The sequence below is a fragment of the Carassius gibelio genome, chromosome B23, assembly GCF_023724105.1.
Source record: "Carassius gibelio isolate Cgi1373 ecotype wild population from Czech Republic chromosome B23, carGib1.2-hapl.c, whole genome shotgun sequence".
Classification (NCBI taxonomy): domain Eukaryota; kingdom Metazoa; phylum Chordata; class Actinopteri; order Cypriniformes; family Cyprinidae; genus Carassius; species Carassius gibelio.
In genome coordinates this window covers 15584875-15607880 of record NC_068418.1, presented here as the reverse complement: position 1 = coordinate 15607880, position 23006 = coordinate 15584875, and the positions used below count along the sequence as shown (strand labels likewise).

Here is a 23006-nt window from a genome sequence, read left to right as displayed (position 1 = left end):
GAGTGTGATATTTACACAGAAACTGGAGCGTACTCCTGAGACGAGACAGGAGAGAGATGTACATTCCCTATTTGCTCAGGTTTTGGCAATCTGCTCCCTTATAAAGAGGTGAAACTGCTTATTTGTTACCGTCGCAGCTTGCCGTGAGCATCAGCTTATCATTTTCTTTCACACTAGCTCTTCTCTTCCCCTTCCTCATTCTCTCTCTCTCTCTCAGTGACAGATGTAGACACCACCACTGACCTAAATCACTCTTTTCCAGCACATTAACCCCGATGCCTGTCCAAACACCTTGCAGAAACACAACACCTCCGCTGCAGCCGCCACCATTTTAAACAGAGCCCCGTCTCTCACCTGCGCTAATTGTTAAAATGTCCTCTCATTACACGTGGGTGGCTGATGATGGAGCCTGCCAAACACTGCTACTGAACGCAAAACGAAGCCATGATAGACCGAATTAATTGATTAAATGAGAAGAAAAACGGTGTCAATCAAACCCCAGAGATAAACAGCAGGGAGTGGGATGGGCAAAACGGCAAAGATATTCAATCCAGCTCGGGTGCTTCTCGGCCCGGATCAATAAGATTTGAATTTTTTAAAGCTCTGTTTATGAAATGCAATAATCTCTCATTAAAAATGCAGGCGGCACGTGTGAGCTCTGCTGGCGTAAATGATTCATGGTTTGATATAATGGGCTTCTCTAGGTGAGGCTGCACTGCAGCGCTGGACAACGTGATGAAAAATAAACCGTCTCACGGATGAAAGCGGCTCGGTGCAAAAGCAGGGACACACAGGTGCAACATTTGCCTCTTCTAATGGAACAAAACATCACAGATTTCTTTCCTCTTCCAGTTTATTTTTATTAAACACCAGGACACCCCAGATCTCTCAGTGTGAAACACTAACCGCACAGACTACCCAAGCTCATCTAATGCCAGATGATTTACTATCTCTCTTTCAGACACCATTTTTTCCCCTGATTTCCTCCATCCTCTCATTCGGTCCCTCCCTCGCTCGTTCATTCTCTCCGCAGCGCAGCTCCCTGTGAGAAAATGAAGAGATTAAGGCTGTAGCATGTGCCTGACTTTGATTTAGGGGAAACTGGCTAATCATAACATAGACAGTTTAGTGCAATCTTGCATAATGAAACGCTCCGCACTAACCACCTAATGCATACTAATTTGAAACAATCCACTCCTGGGACTGGCAAAGCATGAAGGGACCGGCCTGAGAGAAGCAAGATGCTCATCAACACTAACAGCCAGGGACGTCAGCGACACACACACACACAAACAGCTTTTTTTGGCCTTGGACTACAAGCATGGATACGGATTCGCTGCAGAGGGGTGTGTGAATGCTCGGAGGCAGACTTGAATGGAAAGGTCAAGCATCATTATCAAACAACTAAATAAACAGCACTGCAGCTGTTGGGTGGTAACGTCACGGCTGCCGCTGCTGTGCTTCCATCCACCGAAATCCTCTCTCTCTGGCTCAGACATCACATTAGGACTGTCATATCCTGTATTGATCCTTATCCAGACAAGGCTTTATTGCTCCTCTTCTACCTAGTCGCAGGGATAAAGCTATGCTGGCATTCTTCGGTTCAAAGTGCATTAATATTAACCGCGGTCGCATCCACTGTGAAAGCACAGAGGGAATCTGGAATTAACACAGCAGCGAGCAGGAAGTTAGGTTGTGCATCCATTATAAGGGTTAATGACATGACGCTCATGAAGTCAAGATATAGAAACATATGATATGATAGAGAAAAGCCCTTCAGACACTCATGTTGACTCATGTCAAGAGCTTTTAAAATATCAGATTATTTGACCTTTGTATGACACAGCAAGCTTAGTTCAGTTTCTTTTAGGGCTTACCATTTATGAATTACATATATATATTAGGGGTGTCAACAATAATCGATTCGGCAATGCATCGCGATGCGGGGCATGAACGATTCAGCATCGATGCGGCAAAGTGCCATAATCGATTATGTCACTTTCTGGCGGACAAAAAAGTTGTGAAGTTTAAATACTTCCGGTTCCGTGAGAATAACAACAACAACAAGCAAGATGTTTGAGGCGGAGGGAGATGACCGTGATAGACGGATTATAAAAAACGCGCCCAAAGCTTGGAAAGCGGACATCTGGACACATTTCGGATTTTATGAAGTGAATGGGACACTAGACACGTCTTACGCGGTGTGTAAAATCTGCCACACTAAAATTAAGCACGTTGGCAATACAACTAACTTCACGAACCATGTTGATCATTGGTATCCTGATCAACATTGCCACACAACTTCCAGAGAGCAAAGAGGATCACACGATCGGTGGCATGTTTTATAGCGAAGGATCTACGACCCTATTCTGTGGTAGAAAATGTGGGGTTTTGCCACATGCTTGAAACAATTGAGCCCCGGTATAAGCTACCGATTGTATGCAGCTGATGTGATGGTAGGATCAGGGGGCAGGCATATATAATTGTCATTGTCATATAGCTGCTAAGCTGCTGTTTTGTTGAGAATAGTTTGCACTTTACTTAACTACTTGAAAAAAGTTTCACAGTAATAAGTGGTTACTGTGTGTTGTTGCACTGAATATTTTTATTCCTGGGTGGTTGTTGTTAAAATAGTGTTACTTATTATTTTAATATTTGCACAGGACTTCAGGAAGTGCCCTGTCTTAGAGCTGCTTTTTTACTATGTGTAAAAAAAAAAAAAAAAAAAGCACTGAAAGCAGTGATTTTGATTGTTTTCATTTTCAGGTATGAAAATGCCATATCCAATACCCTGTACCATTTAATTTGATTTAATTACATTTTATTTAATTACATTTTATTTTATTTAATTACATTTTATTTTATTTAATAACTTTTATGTCAAAGATACAGGAGACACATAGCAGCCAATAAAATCTGTTGTTTAATATCTGCTTGTATTGCCTCATGACTGATGAAAAATTTTCCTTGTGTGCAGTAGAATTTTGATGCATCGTAGAATCGAATTGAATCGAATCGTTACCTGGTGAATCGTAATCGAATCGAATCGTGAGGGCAGTGCCAATGCACACCCCTAATATATATATTATATATAGTATTATTGTGAAATGTTTTTACAATTTCAAAATAACCACTTTCTATTTTAATGTATTTTACAATTAATTTTCCGAAATCATTCTAATATGCTAGTTTGGTGCAAAAAAAACTAAAATAAACATTTCTTATTATTATTTAATCATTGTTGAAAATTATGCTGGTTAATATTTTTGAGGACACCATTCCTAATTTTTGAAACCGAACTCTTTTGTAACATTGAAAATGTGTTGACTGTCGCTTTTGTTTAATTGGATGCGTCCTTGCTGAGTACAAGTATTCATTTCTTTCTTTTCTCAAAACCAAAGTGAATGCTAGAAGTACATTTCCAAAAAAAAACGTGGCACATGTTTTTAACAAGATTTTTCTTTTTATGGTGGACACTCTTATTTGTCATTGACCCATAAACTAAGTGTTGGGAATTGACTTCACCTAATCTTGAAGTTAATTACCTTCAGTCAAGGCCAACAGCCTCAGCGTCCAGCGTCCTCTGAAAACTACTGTGCGTGCGAGATTGAGTGCAAAGAAAGGCCACAGCACCAATAAAACTGTGCTCTTAAAAACCATCAGAGGAATTAATAGCTTGGCCTTATTTCCATTCTCAGCTTTCATCCCTGCTGAAACATATTCAATATTCTCTCACCGCGATGTTTTAAACGGTGAAAGTGTTTCCTTTCTCTGACGTGGTCTAATCGTTTCTCAAGGAGAGGGGTAGCATCTCAGAAAAACATTACTAGTTTAGTCACCTTTTAGTCAGCGTATTCACGTCCGTCAGGAGAGTTGGGCGGCAGCGGGCATGTGCACTTGACCGCTATATCACTCTCCTTGCCCTCTCCTCTTCTTCCTCTCACTCCATTCTCTCTTTTTATCAGTAGCTGAGAGAGAACTGACAGCATATTTAACATTGCAGTTTTGCAGCGCATTTGTGCTCTTCTGGCCGATTTCCCCCCAGACTCATCAATGCCGCATTACCAAGTCAAATCAGGTGGTGCTGCAGAGCTCGCCTCACACCAACACAAAACAGCCAGCACCGCGAGCATCACCATCACAGCCTGGGAGAGAATATAAAACACCCTGCTCTCACGGCTCGCCCTCCATCGCTCTCATTTCTCTGCAGCCTGAGATTATAATCTCACAGGCCAACTGTTACCCTGTTATTGTTTCTCATTCCAGGAGTCCGATACCATTAAAGGCATGCCTGTCGCTTCCGACCATTTCTCACTTTTCGCTGACACTATGTTTGGAATCTTCTCATTTAATTGGTATATACAATTAACAGGCTACTACTTCCTAAAAATAATAAGTAACCGTAGGCATTGTGTCCATTACAAGCATTTCAAACAGAAGCTACATTGTTGTTACATGACTTCATCGCTCTGTCTGTTTAATTTATCAAGTGGCGTCCTTCATATTGGAATTAAAAATTGTTGTTTTTAGGATTGCAATTTAGCGGAGTGATTTAGTGATTAACTTTAAATGGCCCCTAAATCTACCATTGCCAAATTGGCAAAAAGGCTGTTAATTATATAAACAATAAAAATATTTTTATAAATTATATAAATTATATAAATTATATAAATTATATAAATATAAATATAAATATATATATATATATATATATATATATATATGATAGGTAAAAATTGATAGCCTGAATGCACTGTCACTTTGTGTGTGTGTGTTTGTGTGTTGTGTGTAAAATGAGAATGCAAATGCATATATTTGAATTATTTATTTATTTTTCATTATTTATTTTTTATTTTTTATTATTTTTATTTTTTTTTATGTTTATTTATTAGCACTATATATATATATATATATATATATATATATATATATATATATATATATATATATATATATATAATTTAATTGGGATTTATTTTGCATTTTTATAACAGATATAGATATAAATTGTAGACAGACAGACAGACAGACAGACAGACAGACAGATATGCATACTCTGCACAATATCGTAGCATATAGTATACATCATAATAAGAGGAGTATGGCAGTATGCTTTTCTAAACATTTCCATTTCTCTCTCCTCCTCTCCATTTCTCGCTCATGACCATCCTTCTATCGGAGGAAAGGTCACACTCACTGCCCCCTTTCATCATTCTTATCGCCACGTTGCCATTTACAAGGCAGACAAGCTCTCCTCTGGCACAAGCTCAAGAAGGTAGGTTAGAAGGGACAATGAAAGAAAACTGCCATTTATTTCCCCCCGTTTTTTTGTTTTTGCTTCCACGGCTGCAGAGGCAAGACAAAATGCTCTTGGGAGGAGGAAATGAGAAAGAGAGAGATTGTATGTGCGAGTGAGAGGAAGCATTGTGTATTGTTTACTCTGTAATTCACAGCGCATGGCGTTGATTAGCAGAGCAGACTGCGACACTGAGCCTTGGTGAGGCACTGAAGGAATAATGCTGTTCCACAACTATCTCTCTCCCTCTCGATCTCTTTTACTCTAGGGCACACTGTGGAGTGACTGATGGCTGCAATGTGGAAAAAAGCTGCCTGGGTGAGGAGTGAAATTTAAACTGCTGCTGTCAGGAGCATTATTTGGCTTTTATTACGACGTGCTGCTCCGGTTGCCTGAGACAAGCCCGTCTCTACGTGAGGCAAAGGCGCCTCACCTCCCTTTTATTAATTCATGTTTGCAATGAGCTCGTACATGATAATTACTGACAGAAAGCACGCTTTGTGTACTGACAGTCGACACAGAGGTGAGAGATGAGAGCACAAACAAACTCTTTAAATGGATGGACATCTTATAATATCACAGTGGTCAGCTTTTTTATTTGGTCCGCTGTATTAATCTGTTTACAAATGCATTAAAATGCCATTCATGCATCGTGATACAGCTGTAATGATACAATACAACAACAAAAGTGGAATTATATCACAGAGAGGAACACATTACAGGGTGTCAAGGTCATTAAGTCTCTTAAAATGCCAGATAATTTGCCCTTTCATGTTGAAAAAAAAAGTTTAAAATAAATAATGGAATGAAAATAAAATGTTTAACTTGAACTTGTTTAACTAATTTAAAATATATAAAAATAAAACCTAAATTAAATTAAATTAAAATAACCTAAAGCTTGTTTTCTAGCAGCAACTGTTTTTATAAAAAATAAATGAATAAATGAAACCCTTTTCTTTATAATGGACACTCTTGTCACTGACCTGCCTACATGGGTGTTAAACAAATTCGACATATTCTTTTTTTTAAACAATATAAAACTCAACAACAGATTAGTAATACTATAAAGCATTTCCAAGATTTATTTTTTTGAGCAATAAACTGATTGTACAAGAGAATACACAAGCCTCCTGCTGCTCGGTGTAGATGAATGAGACTGAGAGAAATTTAATTCCCCGCTAATTAGCATTCTGCTCAGAGGAGCATGTGGTCTCTCAGTGGGTTACACCCAGGTCAGGTGACAGTGGGCGACTCGGCAGCAGCCGCCGGGTTGGCAGTAGAGAACGCTCTCAAGGGAAAGTAAGTGGCAGAGCCCCTCTTCTGCTCTCCAGTCTGTCAGTCCCCTAGAGCTACTTCAGTCTTTCACAAAAAACAAAGAGCAATGCTGGATGCGGGGAGGTGCTGGGCTCATCTCCTCCTCCACAGGCTGATAAAAACAGGATTACAGGTAAATACCAGGAGAAGAGGCAGCCCGGAAACACACGGTCCAAAGCCCTTCTCCAAAACCTTGAACAACAGCCCCCTGGAAACAAATGCCACTCACTAGCGAAGCGCAAACATACGACCCCTGTGTAATTTGCTTTAAAAGTGAGAAATGATTGCCTGTGACTAGACAATAATTAATCTCGCCACCGAGAAGGGAAAAAAAAAGGTTACGGAGCTGCTTCAATTACCAGACGATTCCGCCTCTGCTAACAGACGAGGCTGGATTCAAAGAACACTTGCGATGACAAAAAGGAGAGACAACTCCAGTGTCATCAGAAAAAGGCAGCGATGTGGGAAATCAATGGCGAGATCAATCGCGCGCCTGCCTCCCTCTCTAGAACAGCGGGGGAACGGAGCACTTTACATAAGCACTGATAACCATCAGGGAGGCAGGCTTCAGCTCGCTGATTTACTGCGACGGACCCCCGAGACACCTTCAGGTGGCAGAGCGGCTCTCTTTCGCTATCACTGTAACCTTCTCAAACACATCTTCAAAGACACACAGTCAGGGGGAAAAAGCATCATATACTCGGTTTAAGCTGTTGGCTTTGAGAAGTTGTGCTACGTGATTAATAAAGTCAACAAATGTGTTGTTAGACACAAACGTGCAGCATTTACTAGGTTTGTACACAACCTAGTCGACTAGTAAAAACACTATTCCGGTCTCACCTGAAGAGGATAGTTCACCCAAAAATGACATTCTGCCATCAGTAACTCACCTTCAGTTTGTTCCAGACCTTATTTGTTACAAAAACATAAAAGATTCAGTCCATTCACCCAAAACTTTGATGCTTCAAAAAGTTCATAAAGTCATTATAAACCATAATGGACTTTTCAAATTGTGTATGTTCAAGTGTCATCATAATATGGATGGATGGATGGATGGATGATTTTAATTACCATTAAAGTGAAATAACATAAACATAAAACACAAAATGTGTCTAAATGTCTAATGTGTTAGGAAATACAATATTAAGTTAACATCCAAATATTTCACTTCCAATTAATATTAAAATGTTAAGTATATGGCTACATACAAATGATTATTTGAATGGTTTTGCAATGTAGATCATCATAAAATAAGTAATAACCCCAATAACTATAGTGATACTATACACTTGTTTTTGTAGAGAAGGCTGATGATGCAACCCACATTTTTATATAATATGTAACAATATCTTCAATCACTCTATCAAGAGAACCTTGGCCAAAAAAAGCTGAAGACCTCTGTGCTAAATGATAGTTCCTGACATTGTGAAAAAAAATGTCTGATTCTGTGCAGTTGAAAAGTGTTTGGCTTCAGCAGTTACATGTATACAAAATTACATATGGCTGGACTGCCGACCAATGAGCATCCAGGGCCGGGATCACTTATTTAAATATGCATAAGAGATAATCAGAGATGGGAAACAATTAGAAGGTCGATGGTAGAGAATGTGCAGTAGCAGTCTGTGCTGGGTTTGTATCTTCATTAGAGAACAAGAAGAAGTAGCTAAAAAACACGCCGGATGTTTTCGGCCGATCGGTTAATTAGGATTTTTGCTGCTTCGTTTTGCGTGAGAGTGGCGGGAAGAAGGTTGATTGCCTTTTATTATCAGTCTAGCAGCTTCAGCGCTCCCTCCTTCTTTATTGCAGATTGTACAGATGTGGAGCGTCTCGGCAAAAACATCAATTCCAATAATTACAAGAAAGTGCAAGTGAGAGCACGAGCCATCGCTCATCTGCGCTCACCCGCAGGAGTTTGTACGGTGATGTTCCCCTTGATGACAGCATGTGATGGGAGCGCTTAAAAAGCCCACAGGAACACGCACGTCGTTATTTTAATTGGAGGATGAATGGAGGGGAAGAGCTGCTCTCCAAGTAAAGAGGAATACTTTAATAACTGCAATAAGCAAAAGGGAGGTGCGTAAACACGATAAGAGGGCCCTTAAGAATTTGTTGTGAAAAATAAAGCTAAAAATGCACACTGTCAATATAATGTGTGAACGTAACTAGTGATCGACCGATGTATCGGTTTACCGATATTTTTCCCGATATTTAAGCATTTTTCCATAATCGGGTATCGGTTTTGTAATATCGGATTCGCCGATTTACGGCGCCATCTTGTGGCCGTTTTGAGATTTCCGCCATTGCAGCCCGGGCGTCTGAGGTGATCAGTCAACAACAACTCAGTGCACAGGTAAAGTATATGTTCTACTTGGTTTGCTTTAATTAATCAACTTTATTTAACATAACAGACATGCACAAATGAGATCTGAGACATAAATTCCTGATATAGTTAATTTATGCAGCTTGTTTCTAAACAATTGAGACGAACTCATCGAGTTACGTAGTGTTCGTCATGTCCTGCTCCAATAAAGACGTATCTTTAAATGAATTAAATAAAACAGACATGAATGAGTGCATGTTGAAAATAAAAAAAATGTTTTTTTTATTCTTTTATTATGTGTTTTATGTTCTGTCGCTGTTATTCTGTTGTACTGCGGAGCTTCTGTGACGAAAACAAATTCCTCGTACGCTATGTGTAAACATACCTGGCAATAAAGCTCATTCTGATTCTGATTCTGAAAAGCGTTGAATTTAATTCTCTATCTGTTGTATTTGCTCACCATTAGTCTAGAAGAGAAAGTTCGTTCATATTGCTTAGCAACTGACAGATGATCTGGAGGCTTAAGCACGGCCACTGAATGAAACTTTTGACAAGATTATCTTGTTTAAACACCCTAGATTATATTTTAATTTACTACATAACAATTATTTCGCTAATACACATATAAATATAGCCTACCGCTTTGTGGAAATTAATTATTTATTATCTCCATGCGCGATCGCGGTTGATTAAGTTATAATCAAACAGCACTTTGTCAGTTGGCATTTCATGATTAAACATTAGATTAAATTTAGATCATAAAATGCCAACTGACAAGTGCTGTTTAACTTTATATAGTCTCGGGAAAAAAAGTTTGTTCATATTGCTCAGCACCTGACTGTGTGGATGATCAGGAAGCCTCAAGCAATGCCACTGAATGAAACTTTTGACAAGATTATCTTGTTTAAACACACTAGATTATATTATCATTTACTACATAACAATTATTTCGCTAATACACATATAAATATACCGCTTTGTGGAAATTAATTATTTATTATCTCCATGCGCGATCGCGGTTGATTAAATTATAGTCAAACAGCACTTTGTCAGTTGGCATTTCATGATCTAACGTTAGATTGAATCTAGATCATAAAATGCCAACTGACAAGTGCTGTTTAATTTTATATAGTCTCGGGATAAAAGTTCGTTCATATTGCTCAGCACCTGACTGGGTTGATGATCAGGAAGCCTCAAGCACGGCCACTGCATGAAATTTTTGAAGGAAGCAGGCTTACAGGGCAGAATGCTGAAAGACTCTGTTTTCTACACTAAAACCTAGTTCTGCTTAACTGGGAGTATTAAGTTACACTACTAAATAGCTATGCACTGCTAAATAGCCCTCCCGCCCCCACCAATATGTTAGAATCATTTTTGTGCTTTATTTTTTTACCCGTTTTTATTTTTTTACCTCATCAAAGCTTTTATTTTAAAACAAAGACACTTGCACTTGCACAGTGCACTTAAATTTTTTGGACTCAGACCCCTCTATTTATTTGTGTATAAATATAAAGTTTTTTTTGTATGCAAGGAAGGAGTGATTGTTATAAATAAAATGTTTTTTTTTCAGCTCATTTGTGTTGTAATAATTGTCAGAAACAGAAGTATAACAGTAAATAAATATCGGTTCTGCATATCGGTTATCGGGTACATAAACATGCAAATAATCGGTATCGGTATCGGTTATAAAAAATCAATATCGGTCGATCACTAAACGTAACACCTCTGAGCAAAATGTGCATCTGTCTGAACGGAGAATTACTCGCTTAACAGTTCGATTTAGCAGAAGCTCAAATTACACGCCCTAGAAATCAAAGCAGACAAAATACTTGGCTTAATAGCTTTGCTTCACCTTGCCACATTGGCAAGGAAAAGAAACATCCACGTAAAGCCAAAAACGCTGAAAAAAACAATGATGAAACCATAAGCCAATCAAGGTGTTCATGCAATAATAATGCCCAGCTTAACAGAAGGAAAACTGATATGAAGAGCATGTCAGCCTGTCGATCCATACATTTTTACATTCTTACAGGTCCCAAATGGTCACTGATATACAGGAAATTATATCTTATTTTCCTACACAGTAACTCAGCACCAATTCCACATCCACAGAAATTGTTACAGTTAAAAATATAAATCTATAAACCTTTATTAATCTTTTTTTTTTTTTTTACATTTAACAAAAACCTAATTAGTATTGGAGTAGGGTTATGTATATATACTAGCGTTCTTTCCTCTAACTAGCAAAAACCGTCACTACAAGCTCTTGCACACCCTAAAGATGTATGAGTGCTGGCTGAACTAACCCCTGACTCGTTTCCACTTATTACTGAGGCTTATACTGCCAATTGAATAAAATCAATACTTCTGTTGGCTTAGACTTTAAAGCATTTCTCGTCTAATTTCTCCCGTTAATGTTTTTTTCATGAGGCGGGATCCCGTGACACATTTGTGCTGTGTGAAATCCCTGGAGCATCCAATAAAAAGGTGTGTGTCGAATAACCCCCGTCACCGCACTCAAAACAACCACTGTCGCCACTTACACTCTTCCATTATATGAAGAAATATTAGGCTGACTATCTCAAGCACTAAATTTTGAGTAGACCCCATCAATTTTATAGCTTTTCGGTATAATAAAAACAGATAGAAGTGCTAGCTCACTGTGAAAACAGAACGATGCCTGAAATCATTACAGGCGCTCAAAGCGGTGGATGATTTTAAAAAACAATCCATTTGCAATGTGCACATTTATTTGCCATTTCAAAGAGAGCCTCATCTGCCCAGTCCAATCAAAGCCCCTCAATGCAAATGATGCAAAGAGAGAAGAAAAGAACATACGGGCTGGCACAGAACGAGAGAGCGAGAGCTCCAGGGTAACGCTTCAATGATAAAAGAGAGAAAATCTTGTTTTGATAAGTGAATTACTGGCCTTCACTACATTTTCCTGCATTTCTGAACCAGTGGGTTCATTAAATGCATTGATATATCTGTCAACCTTATCCAAGTGCTCAGGACGGAAAAATGCAGTCACCTTTGCGGGGATGAATCTCTCAACAGCTCGAGGCAACAGATTTATTACAAATTGATCCATTAGATAGCGCTGCCGTGGTTTATTGTTTACGCCGTTCCTCTCGCCCCTGCTTGTCTTTGCCACAATAGCAGCATGTAATAAGGAGGAAACTACAGGTGCGAGCTCATCGTCATGCACCACTCTACAGCAAACCAGAGCGAAGAAGAGTATCTGAGCAAAAGGGGGAAAAGAGGTGCTGTCTAACAGACCAGGGTTCCTACAGGTTTCTTCAAGTTAAATTCAAGTCTTTTTAAGACCTTTTTAAGTCCATTTATATAAAAAATTAATACCTATTTCACGTCCCTACCAGCAAAAAAAAACAAAATCCTTGAACTTGTTTTCATTTATTTTTCAAATGTGGAATGAGTAAAAGATAAGCCAAGCAGGTGTGAAAAATAAAAACATTTCAGTAGGCCACAAGACAGTTTGCCGAACAATGTTAAGTTGTTTTTTAGTATTAGCTAGCTACTTATTCCATGCTGGGAATATGGGGAACTGAGAGAACCCTGAACAATAAACATCGAAAATTAGAACTCAACAATACATTAAATTAAGAAACACAGTCAACTCCTTAGCTTTTCACTCAGGGCAGCAATCTCTTTATCAAGGACAGCCAGTTCCGTCAACTTCTCCTTTATTGTGAGCGCAAGTAAACATTTTAGCGATTTCGGAGTCAGGGAACATGCATTTGAAAAGCTCTGAGATACCCTCATTTCCATTGTAGGACTGATGTTTAGTGATTGTGTTAAGAGTTCACAACACCTTGGCTTTCATTGTTGGTGTGGCCCCAAAAGCTGTGTGCAGATCCACTCTAGTTGCGGTCATAGCTGAAGGGTCTGCAGTGCTAGCAGCAAGCTGGCTATAAGGGGCCGTTCACATATCGCGTCTTTTGCGCGCAGTATGCGTGTTCATAATGGAAGCGACGCGGTCGCGACGCCCATGCACCGCATCGAGTTAAAAAAATCTAAACTTTTCAGAGAGCCGCAAGCGCACCGCAGGTCATGTGACAAGAACTAACCAATCAGCTTCATCCTTTCCCGTAACAACGTTGAAAGCTCAGCCAAGATGAAGGAACAGCTGATCATAGCTGTATATGGATTGCCATTTTAAAAATAAATTTAGTAGCAGAGCTACTGCGTGCGATTTTTAGTGCTGCAAATCCATTTATCCTTTGCTGAAATTTCTGCGTCTTAATGGAGAGTGCGCGTCATTGTTGCCTCAGGTGCGCTTCTGCCCGAGCCCTTTGGAAAGAAGGAGAAAGCGGTGCGCCTAGTGTTTTCCACGCATTTTTAGGCGTGATATGTGAACGGCCCCTATTATTAGATCCTGCTGCCGCTTCAGGAACATTAGCAGCTAGCTGGCACTTGTTGGTTGAAACCATACAGTATATGGTTGAAACACGTAGGCGATGGAATTTGTTTTTATAAATTGAGAGCATTCATGTGCTTGGATTAGGGCTGGGATAAACGATTACTTTTTAAACGATTAATCTAGCGATTATTTTTTTTGATGCATCGATTAATCTAACGATAAATTTTTCCCAGATCGATTTGATTTCGATTATCTCCCCATTAATTGACAACTAACAATTTATACATGTTGATTTACATATCTTAATGAACAAAACATGAATTCCTTAACATTGCAATATATGTTTATTGCTCTTAAAATTACAAAATAAAAGACTGACTAAGAATGCATTACTTTGCACTTTATATATAAGAGATAGCATTCAATAAAACCTTGAAGCCTTGAAAACACATAGCTTACTGAAACAAGCTTACTGAACACATAGGGCCTAGCTTACTGAAAAAAAGTTCTTCTTTCAGCTGAAAATAACAACTTGATGTCTAGCGTTCCGCCCTTTTTCTAATTTCTATCGTGTCTATTGATTTTGGTTAATATGCATGAGGGAGAGAGAGAGCAAGACAGCGCACGTGTAGTTTGAAGGCTGTGAGTGCGCGAGCGCGCATGAAACTTTGGTGTTTCGCCCTTTTTCTATCGTGTTTAATTATTTTGATTAATATGCACGAGGGAGAGAGAGAGCAAGAAGCGCTCGTGTTGTTTGAAGACTGTGAGTGCGCGCGCAGCCGGGGCTCTCTCTCGTACGCGCCCTGTCAGGCAAGCAGTCATTCTATTCTACATCACTCACCGATCAAATAAGGCTTTGACAGCCGCCAAAAAAAGATCAATGCAGAAAAACCCCTGGATTGGTTATATAACGTAGAATGTTGATCCGGCCATCGCGTATATTCAGCGCACATAAGGTAAACGTTTTGCAAACGTTTTTTAGAGAAATAAAAACCAGGCTTTTAAAATTTTTAACCAGGCTGTAAACATGTTTTTGTCTGCAGTAAAGTTGGACAAATTAACATGGGGAGTCTATGGGACTGACTCTCTTCTGCAGCCAGCCTCAAGCGGCCAGTCGACGAATTGCAGTTTTAGTCACTTCCTTATTGGCTTCACGAGAGAGAGCGTGAGGTTGCCGCTCGACTGTGACCCGGGGCTGCGTTGCGTTCTCAATTACTGGTTCCGCCACTCTTTATTTATACTACGTCATTTAATCAAAATAATCGTGGTTGACAAATGAAACTTTTGAGGAAAATTACAATACATAGAAGTTACATACAGCACAATTTTTAAGACCCAGACATCAAAATTCAAGACTTTTTAAAGTCTTTTTAAGGTATTATTTCCAAATTAATAAATTCAATGCTTTTAAGGCCCCGCGGGAACCCTGACAGACACCAATATGCTGTAAGCAGTCATACTGTCAAGAGGAAGTGGTCGTGGTGCAAGGGCAAATGAAGGGTGGAGGAGAAGAGAGACTTAGAGGCACTCTCTGATGAGTAAGGACTGATTAGAGAGCACAAAGACAGCAGACCACCCCCTCCCCTTTCTCAAGCACATAATTCACACCTTCAGATCCTCACATATTCCCTATTAAAACATCAGACAGGACTCTGCGTTGTGCGGGGGCTGCAGTAAAAATCCACCACTTGTGTGCCAGAATAAAATGACTATACGACCTGCTTTATGACCGAGTCATGAACAATTCCAGGCTCAGCATCCGACGGTGGCCTCTCTTGATTTGAAGATTAAGCGAAGGCTGAGAAAAGCATTATAGCAAATAGAAAGGACGAAACATATAGGGGCCTATAATGTTACAGCGATGATCTCCACTGGACTGATATGACCTGGACATGCAGTTGCACATATATCGTTTTCATCCATTACAGCTTATGGGAGCAGTCGATTGTGTATACAGCCAGACTCAATAGTGTAAGGAGGAGGTCAGCCACATACATAACTGATGAATATTGATTATCTTTACCTTGAGGTGCCTGGGTGGAAATATAAACAAAGGGGGAATCAACCATTAAACGCCAATTCTCTCCATGTGCTGAAAAAGGTACAGGAAAAGGTTCAAGCAGACAGTATTTTCAGGGCTCAGTAATATATGGATGGTAAGACAGCTCAAGTCAGTGTGAGAGCTTGTTGTAAATTTAGCTGATGTAAATCTGTTAAAATCTTTTATGCTTTTGTTTTAGAAAAAGATACAGTAAAATCAGTACTGTTGTGAAAATTATTACTTTTTAAAACAGTTTTCCATTTATATATTACTTAAAAACATAAAAAGTTTAATTATAAGCAGCCATTACTCCAGTCATCAGTGTCACATGATCATTCTAATATGTTGATATGTTGCTCAAGGAACATTTATTATTATTATCAATGTTGAATGTAACAGTGATGATTAATATTTTTAGGGCCAGCAAAACAATTAGTCGTGATTAATCGATTCAAAATGAAAGTTTGTTCACGTACTATGTGTGTGTGTACTGTGTATACATAGAAATACATTCAATAGATACTAATTACACACACATACAGTATGTAAACAAACTTTTATTTAGAATCGATTAATCGCGACTAATCGTTTTGAAACCCTAATATTTCTGAGGAAACCTTAATACTTCTTTCCCAAGATTCTTTGATATATAGAAAGTTCAAAAGAACAGTATATATTTGGAAAAGTAATAAACATATGTAACATAAACATTGTAACATAACAAATCTTTAATGGCCACTTTTGATCAATTTAAAGCATTTTTGCAGAATAAAGTTATACATTTCTTTCAACAAATTCTTACTCACCCCAAACTTCTGAGCAGTGCGTCAATAATAATAATAACAGCTATTTTTATTATTATTGATTATTATTATTATTATTATTATATATTCAAAACTGCTTGAATGAATTGTAATAGTCTTGGATGCATCAGTTACAATGGATCGAAAAATATGAACAAGACTATTTATACATTTTCCAGCAAATAATATTTGAACTCCTAACTATCACAGTGTTACACTACAGCTATATTATTTAAAAACTTTTTTACACATAAGAAAATGCTTAATCCTTATGTTGAGCCCTGCTTCTGCTGACAGCTATTGAACATCCAATTTTCTTCTTTTTTATTTGCTATATTCTTCACCTGATATAATGTTTTTATTTCGCATTTCAAAAATCTAAAACCAATAACCGCAAACTAAATGATCATTCAAATGTATTTTCATTGACAAAACAAGTAGTTTTATAAAGAACTGTTTTATTGAGCTAGCCATTCTAAGGCTGAGATGATTCAGATGCTTCTGCCTGGCTTAATAAGCTGATTCAATATTTAAAAGCGCTGGTTAATGGGCCAGCAGGTTTATATGGAATCTTACTGAAAGGCACATGTCAAACACAGTGCAGAAGCCTGGGCTCTCCTCCCCCGGCCCGTGCTAATGCATCGCAGAAAATTGTATGGCTTTGCTAATACATCCTCTCCTCTCCGCCTCTCTCATTCCTCACACTAATGCACTTACAAATGGACAAACCAGACTAGAAACAGACTCAGAGTGTCAAGGAAAACGGTGACGGTCTACCGTGTGGGGGTGTGTGTATATGAGCTCCCCATAACTGCAACCTGAAAACACTGGCATTAGCCAAAAAATAGCACTATACTACAGGCTCTACTCGGCAGATGTAGGAGTGATGCAATAAAAGCACCAGTATGCAGAGACCGTGTTTGTGTGCAGTGTTCACTCCATGTCATGTCATTACAGCAGCCAATCTTTTACCTAATCAGTAGTGTGTCTCTTCAGTCAGCAGGGACGAGGTAACATGGCTCCGTTCTTTTACAAGATCCCATCTTATTTTCCACCCTCTCTACGGACAGCAGACAGGCAGGCAAGTGGTTCACTATTAAAACAAAAACACCAGTTTGTTAATAGCTCCCCGCACCCCTTTCTGTTCTCTGGATACGTCATGGAAGCCTATAGTAAGCCTTTGGTACTTTCATTTCCCAACATCTGTTTTGGCTTTGCTATAATATCATGAATGTCTCTTCCCCCCTTCCACAGTTCCACAGGATGACTCCCATAGCACACTTCTGTCTGATCTAGGAGGACATCTTGGAGCAATCTGGAGAAGGGTCCTGTGATTCTTGAGCATGTTACTTTAAGCTGTTCACTGTCAGGAAGCTCCATCAGCAGCCCTGATAGTGTCTGGTCACAGTTACATGGTGAAATACAGCCACGGTATAACACACTCTCTATTACAAAGGCAAATGTCACTGCTTGACTGCTTTTGACTCATGACCCTTTTTATGCTATTATAAACTGCTGACTTAAACTGTAAGCTTCATAACTGTGTGAATACTAAAAGGAACTGGCCTGTTATGCATCAATCCATTTAAGGGACTAATGAACAGACAGATGGCCGCTATCACAAAAGAAATAAAAAGAAATGATGGGGAGATCAGGACCCCCCCAATGTGAAGCAGAGGGATGTTGTATCACCCTGAAAGAGTTTATTATGCAATAATGACACGGTAAATTCATATTATTCCAATTATTAGATGGCTATTTACAAAATAAATAAATAGTGGATATAAAATTAATTCAAACTCAAATAAATAAAACATCTTTATCCAACTTGTATATTACCTTAAAACTAAAAAATAAAATAAAATAGTATTGCACCAATATATTTATGGACATATTAATGCACATTAAAGGGACAGTTCACCCCAAAAATGAAAATTGTCCATGGTAGGACCCTTGTTGTCTAAGGAGGGTCAGAAAAAAAAATCTTAATTTGTGTTCTGATGATGAACAAAGGTGTTGAGGGTGAGTAATTCATCACAGAATTTTCATTTTTGAATGAACTATTTCCCTTTCATTTGAATTATTAAATTAACACATCGATCGGTTTCACGATCGGTTTCCATTGTACAGCTTTAACATAAACTCTTAAGTATTCCAGAGAGCCATGTAATAAAGATACATAACATCTCCACTCACTGACTGTGCAATGATCAAATATCTATTACAATTTCAGAAATGATTAGGCTACAAAAAAAGTATCTGAAGCTACACCGTTTGCAGCACAATATCTTACTGCTTGTTTTTCTCTCATCTTAGACGCTACAAGAAAAATGATGTACAATACATTTGCATGACTCTCTTCAAAACTGTCAAGAAACACAGGGAAATCAGCCCTGCTCAAGACACGCAGAGCCTCTCGGTGTCAGGGAGGAAGAAAGGAGGCCTGTCTCATTTCTGCCAGGCTGCCCTGAGTGTCAGCCTAATATCTTAAAACAACAGATGCAGAAAGCACTGCTGCAGTCAGCCAATTACCCGCTTTTGGCATTTGTGCTACACACACACACCAGAAAACATCTTTTGAGGAGAATGAAAGAGCTGGATTGTTATGCGTGCTGTCAGTGTGTGTTGTCAGACTGTTAAATTTAATGAGTACACAGAATTTGAATGGCCCATCAAGAGCTCTTCGGAAGGAGCATGACAGCATTGTCCAGGGCATCAGATCTTTCAAGGAGGAATCATGGATTTCTAACAAACAAGGGTGATTTGCAGTCACGCTGTCTTTGCAAATCAAAGCAGACCTTACAGTTGAACAATAGATGCATAAAGAATGACCTGCTTGGCTATACAGATGGCAGCCATCAGTTACATACTATAAAGAGGAGGCACGATGAATGAATAGCAAGGTAAGAGGTAAATTAGCCAGACGACACCTCTGTAGACCAGAGACCAGATAATCTAGAAACTAACTTTCACCTCAATGCCCTAAAGTAATGATCCGGGTTCAGTTAATGCCAGTTGAAAGCATTTGTGGCTTAATGTTGATTACCACAATAACAAATAATTTCAAGACCTTGAAGACCTTGGGAGACAAAATTAAATGGAATGGATTTAAAAGCAGAAATCTGAAGCTTATACATTTATAGAAGCTTGCATTAAATCTTCTGTTAAAACTTTGAGCTTCAAAGCTGTATAAATGATTCCAAGGAGTTAGAGTTTATGACAAAGTTGCAATTTACAACTTTACACAAAAAAAGACAGCACGTGATTTTTTTCCATGCTGAAATCATTAACATAATGATTTCACAGGCTCATTCACCTCCATTTACACCAAGAAGGAAAACTGTGACAATAATGTGTATTACATCAATGTGTATGATATCAATCTGTTTATTATAAGCAAAAACTGCAGTTTTGTCATCTGCCACTTTATATGTTTAATCTCTTTAGATCAGGATTCTTATTGGCTGTTGGTTGTATTATTCACCACCTGGAATTTTTTTTTGTTTTTTTAAGTGAATCCTACGATATAGTTCCTCAGTGCTATATATCGTTATATTATATGAACTCTGCTGTTCTTTTCAGTTTAGAATGATTTTTAAAACAATAGCTTTATTGTAATCATACTTGCTGTAAATGGGACTTAAGTGATTTAGATACTTGCTGTAAACACAAATATTCTCAATTAAACTATTCCTTTAACTGATAATGCACCTTTCGAAGTTTTGAGTTAGCAAAAAGGCTGAGTCTACTTTCGTGGCATCGCATGATTTAAAGAATCGGTCCCTGGGAGAAAAATCTACCTTATTCGCCTCCCTTTCTCCTAGCACCAAATGTGGCGGCACTGTAACACATTTCCAAGTCTGTGCTAAGCCGCACGCCGAGACGGTCAACTATGACACAAATCAAGGCTCGGATCAAAAGGAACAGTGTGTCAAGATGATGGAGCATTATGTAAATGCTGCCTCTCCCTGCCTAAATATTGACAAATCAGCTCACAGAAGCGAGGCAGCAAGAGCACACCAGCATCCACATGGGATCTCCCCTCCAGTCGCTGACTGACAATTCATAGGAAATGTCTTCCATTTACAACCCATTATTTACTGCTCTCCCCATGATTGCTTCACACTGGCCCTGGCAGCAGCTGCCCCAAATTGCCCTCTTGGGTGGATTCTGAGCACACTCTTGCTCAAAAGATGGATTCACGCCATGCCAAAAAGGCTAACCAGATTACTTCTGTCGTCACTGATTCCCCGATTGCTGCCTCTATCCTAAAAGAGTACGAGAATCTAGGACTGTGCGAGACAGCCTGACTGATATGGCTAATACAGCGAGGCACAAGTGTACACAGCAGGCTACCACTCACTCCACCAGTGACGGTGGAGTGAAGCCACATTCACACCAAGAACATAACTATCTAAGATAACTATAATGATTATTATATTACCTTTCACACCAGCAAACCTTAATTTTCTGTTCCTTACAAGCGTGTGATGCAGTCTGCAGCAATTCTTGAGTTCTTTACAGGAAAAGGTAACCCAAATATGAACATTAGATGCAAATTTACTTACCTTCAGGCCATCCAAGATGTAGATGAGTTTGTTTCTTCACTGGAACAGATTTGGAGAAACTTAGCATTACATCACTTGGTCAGCAATCTTCTGTAGTGAATGGGTGCCGTCAGAATGAGAGTTCAAATGACCGATTATTGATACAAAATCTTAAAGTACATTAAATTCCACCAACATATGTCTTTAGAATGGTTTCGGACTCTTGTAAACAGTGTTTGATCTGTCCATATTTCTCCTGATTCAGACAAGATGAATTTCTTACTGGAGAAAATAATATTACTGATAGGGGACTTTCCTAATGATGGACTTGCTTCTTACAAAGACACAGCTTTTTACCTTACAAAACAATAAAGGGTGGAGTCACATGGATAACTTGTGGATTATTGTGATGTTTTTATCAGGACTCTCATTCTAATGGCACCCATTCACCGCAGAGGACTCATTGCAAGTGTTTAAGTGCATTTTGGATGGCCTGAGGGTGAGTACATGTTCAGTAAATGTTCATCTCTGGGTGAACTATTCCTTTAAAACCTTGTTGTTATAGTTATCGTCCATGGTGTGAAAGAGCCCAGCGATGTGACTGTCAAGCTATTTATCCTCAAAACCCCTCTCTGCTGTTATAATGCAAGAGCGACTCAACACACTCATGAATCTTCTTCAAATATGAAAACGTCAGGCACTGTGTTCGGGAAACAAGATTCAAAAAGCGGGATGTGGCTGAATTGAGTGCTGCTTTTGCGACGAGAAGGATGTGCTGTGCTTTAACCGGTTTTCAAAAGCTGAGCCAGGCCTATACGTACAGCAAATACAATAGGCCCTCGCCTTTAGGGGTGAAAAATGAGCACAGCTGTGAGTCAGTGTGACACTGATTTTGTTCAACAGTTTACATAGCTGCTCTGTGATACCCTTGAGAGTACTCTCATGCCCTTTGGCCAGCAGAGAATGATTACTAATAGCTTTCTCCTACACTGTTAAGACTCCCACACACTCTTTATGTAGCATGACTCTGAAATAACAAGATCATCAGAGAATAGCAAATTGAGAGTTATTCTAGCTGCTTCGATGTCTCTGACAACTGTGCGCACAAATACAGCGGCAACAAACAAGAACCTGTGGTCGTGTCGGATTCTTCATTAACAGGCATCATGTGGGTTTAAGTGTTTTGTTATATGGGTGGCATCAGCTTTGAGGTCTGTGCACGACCAAATGCTCATGTGATAATCCCAGCCTGTTTGACTGTCTCTTACTTTCTTTCAGCCTGCTAGATAAGCACATAACCCGAGGCAGATGGTGCTGAAAATCATTATTAAGGAGCAACCATAAAGCTAAGCCATTGTGCTTCAGATAAGTCTATTTGTGAGGAGAATGTCACTTAATGTCACAAAGTCTGCAAAATAATTAAATTGGCATCTACGGCTCAATCGCATCTGTAGAGCAAAACCACATAGTATCACTACAAACAACAGTTCAGACAACAACCAAGGCCCAGTCAGATGAGTAGTTCTGATTTCCACTGGCCACACAACAAAACCATCTCCAATTATCATTTTTAACTATGTATTTTTGTATTTACATGAAACAATTCATAGAAAAATATGTTACCCTGGACCACAAAACCAGTCTTAAGTCACTGCGGTATGTTTTTAGCAATAGCCAAAAAAAAAAACCTTTGTGTGGGTCACAATTATTGATTTTTCTTTTATGGCAAAAATCATTAGGATATTAAGTAAAGATCATGTTCCATAAAGATACTTTGTAAATTTCCTACTGTAAATATATAAAAACTTAATTTTTGATTAGTAATATGCATTGCTAAGAACTTCATTTGAACAACTTTAAAAGCGATTTTCTCCGCATTTTGATTTTTTGCACCCTCAGATTCTAGATTTTCAAATAGTTGTATCTCGATTTATACATCTCTATTTTTTAAAAAGACTTAAGACTGGTTTTGTGGTCCAGGTTCAAATATAATATAATATAGACTTTTTTAATAAGAAAAATAATAATTTTATATATTTTCATATATTTTAATTTTTGCTATTGGTTAAAAATAATATATTAATTATAACATATATATATATATATATATATATATATATATATATATATATATATATATATATATATATATATATATATATATATATATATATAAATATTAATACTAATAATAGATTTGGAATTACAACCAAAAAATACTGTACATTGTTCAGCAAGAATGTAAATCATTTGATTCATAAACATACTTTTGCAGGAAGACAATAATATACAATGAAAACAATG

The 23006-nt window shown here is 38.4% G+C and overlaps 1 protein-coding gene across 2 annotated transcripts in view; it reads right to left on the bottom strand.

Moving 5' to 3' along the window:
• Positions 1–23006, bottom strand: part of LOC128011120 (arginine-glutamic acid dipeptide repeats protein-like) — a 151768-nt gene that overhangs the window by 125785 nt on the left and 2977 nt on the right. Inside the window, exon 2 of one of the 2 annotated variants that reach the window (XM_052593229.1) lies at positions 17128–17248. The exons of the other annotated variant lie outside the window; for it this stretch is intronic. The gene's annotated coding sequence lies outside the window, so the exon portion shown is untranslated. The remainder of the gene's footprint in view (positions 1–17127; positions 17249–23006) is intronic. 2 annotated transcript variants of the gene reach the window in all.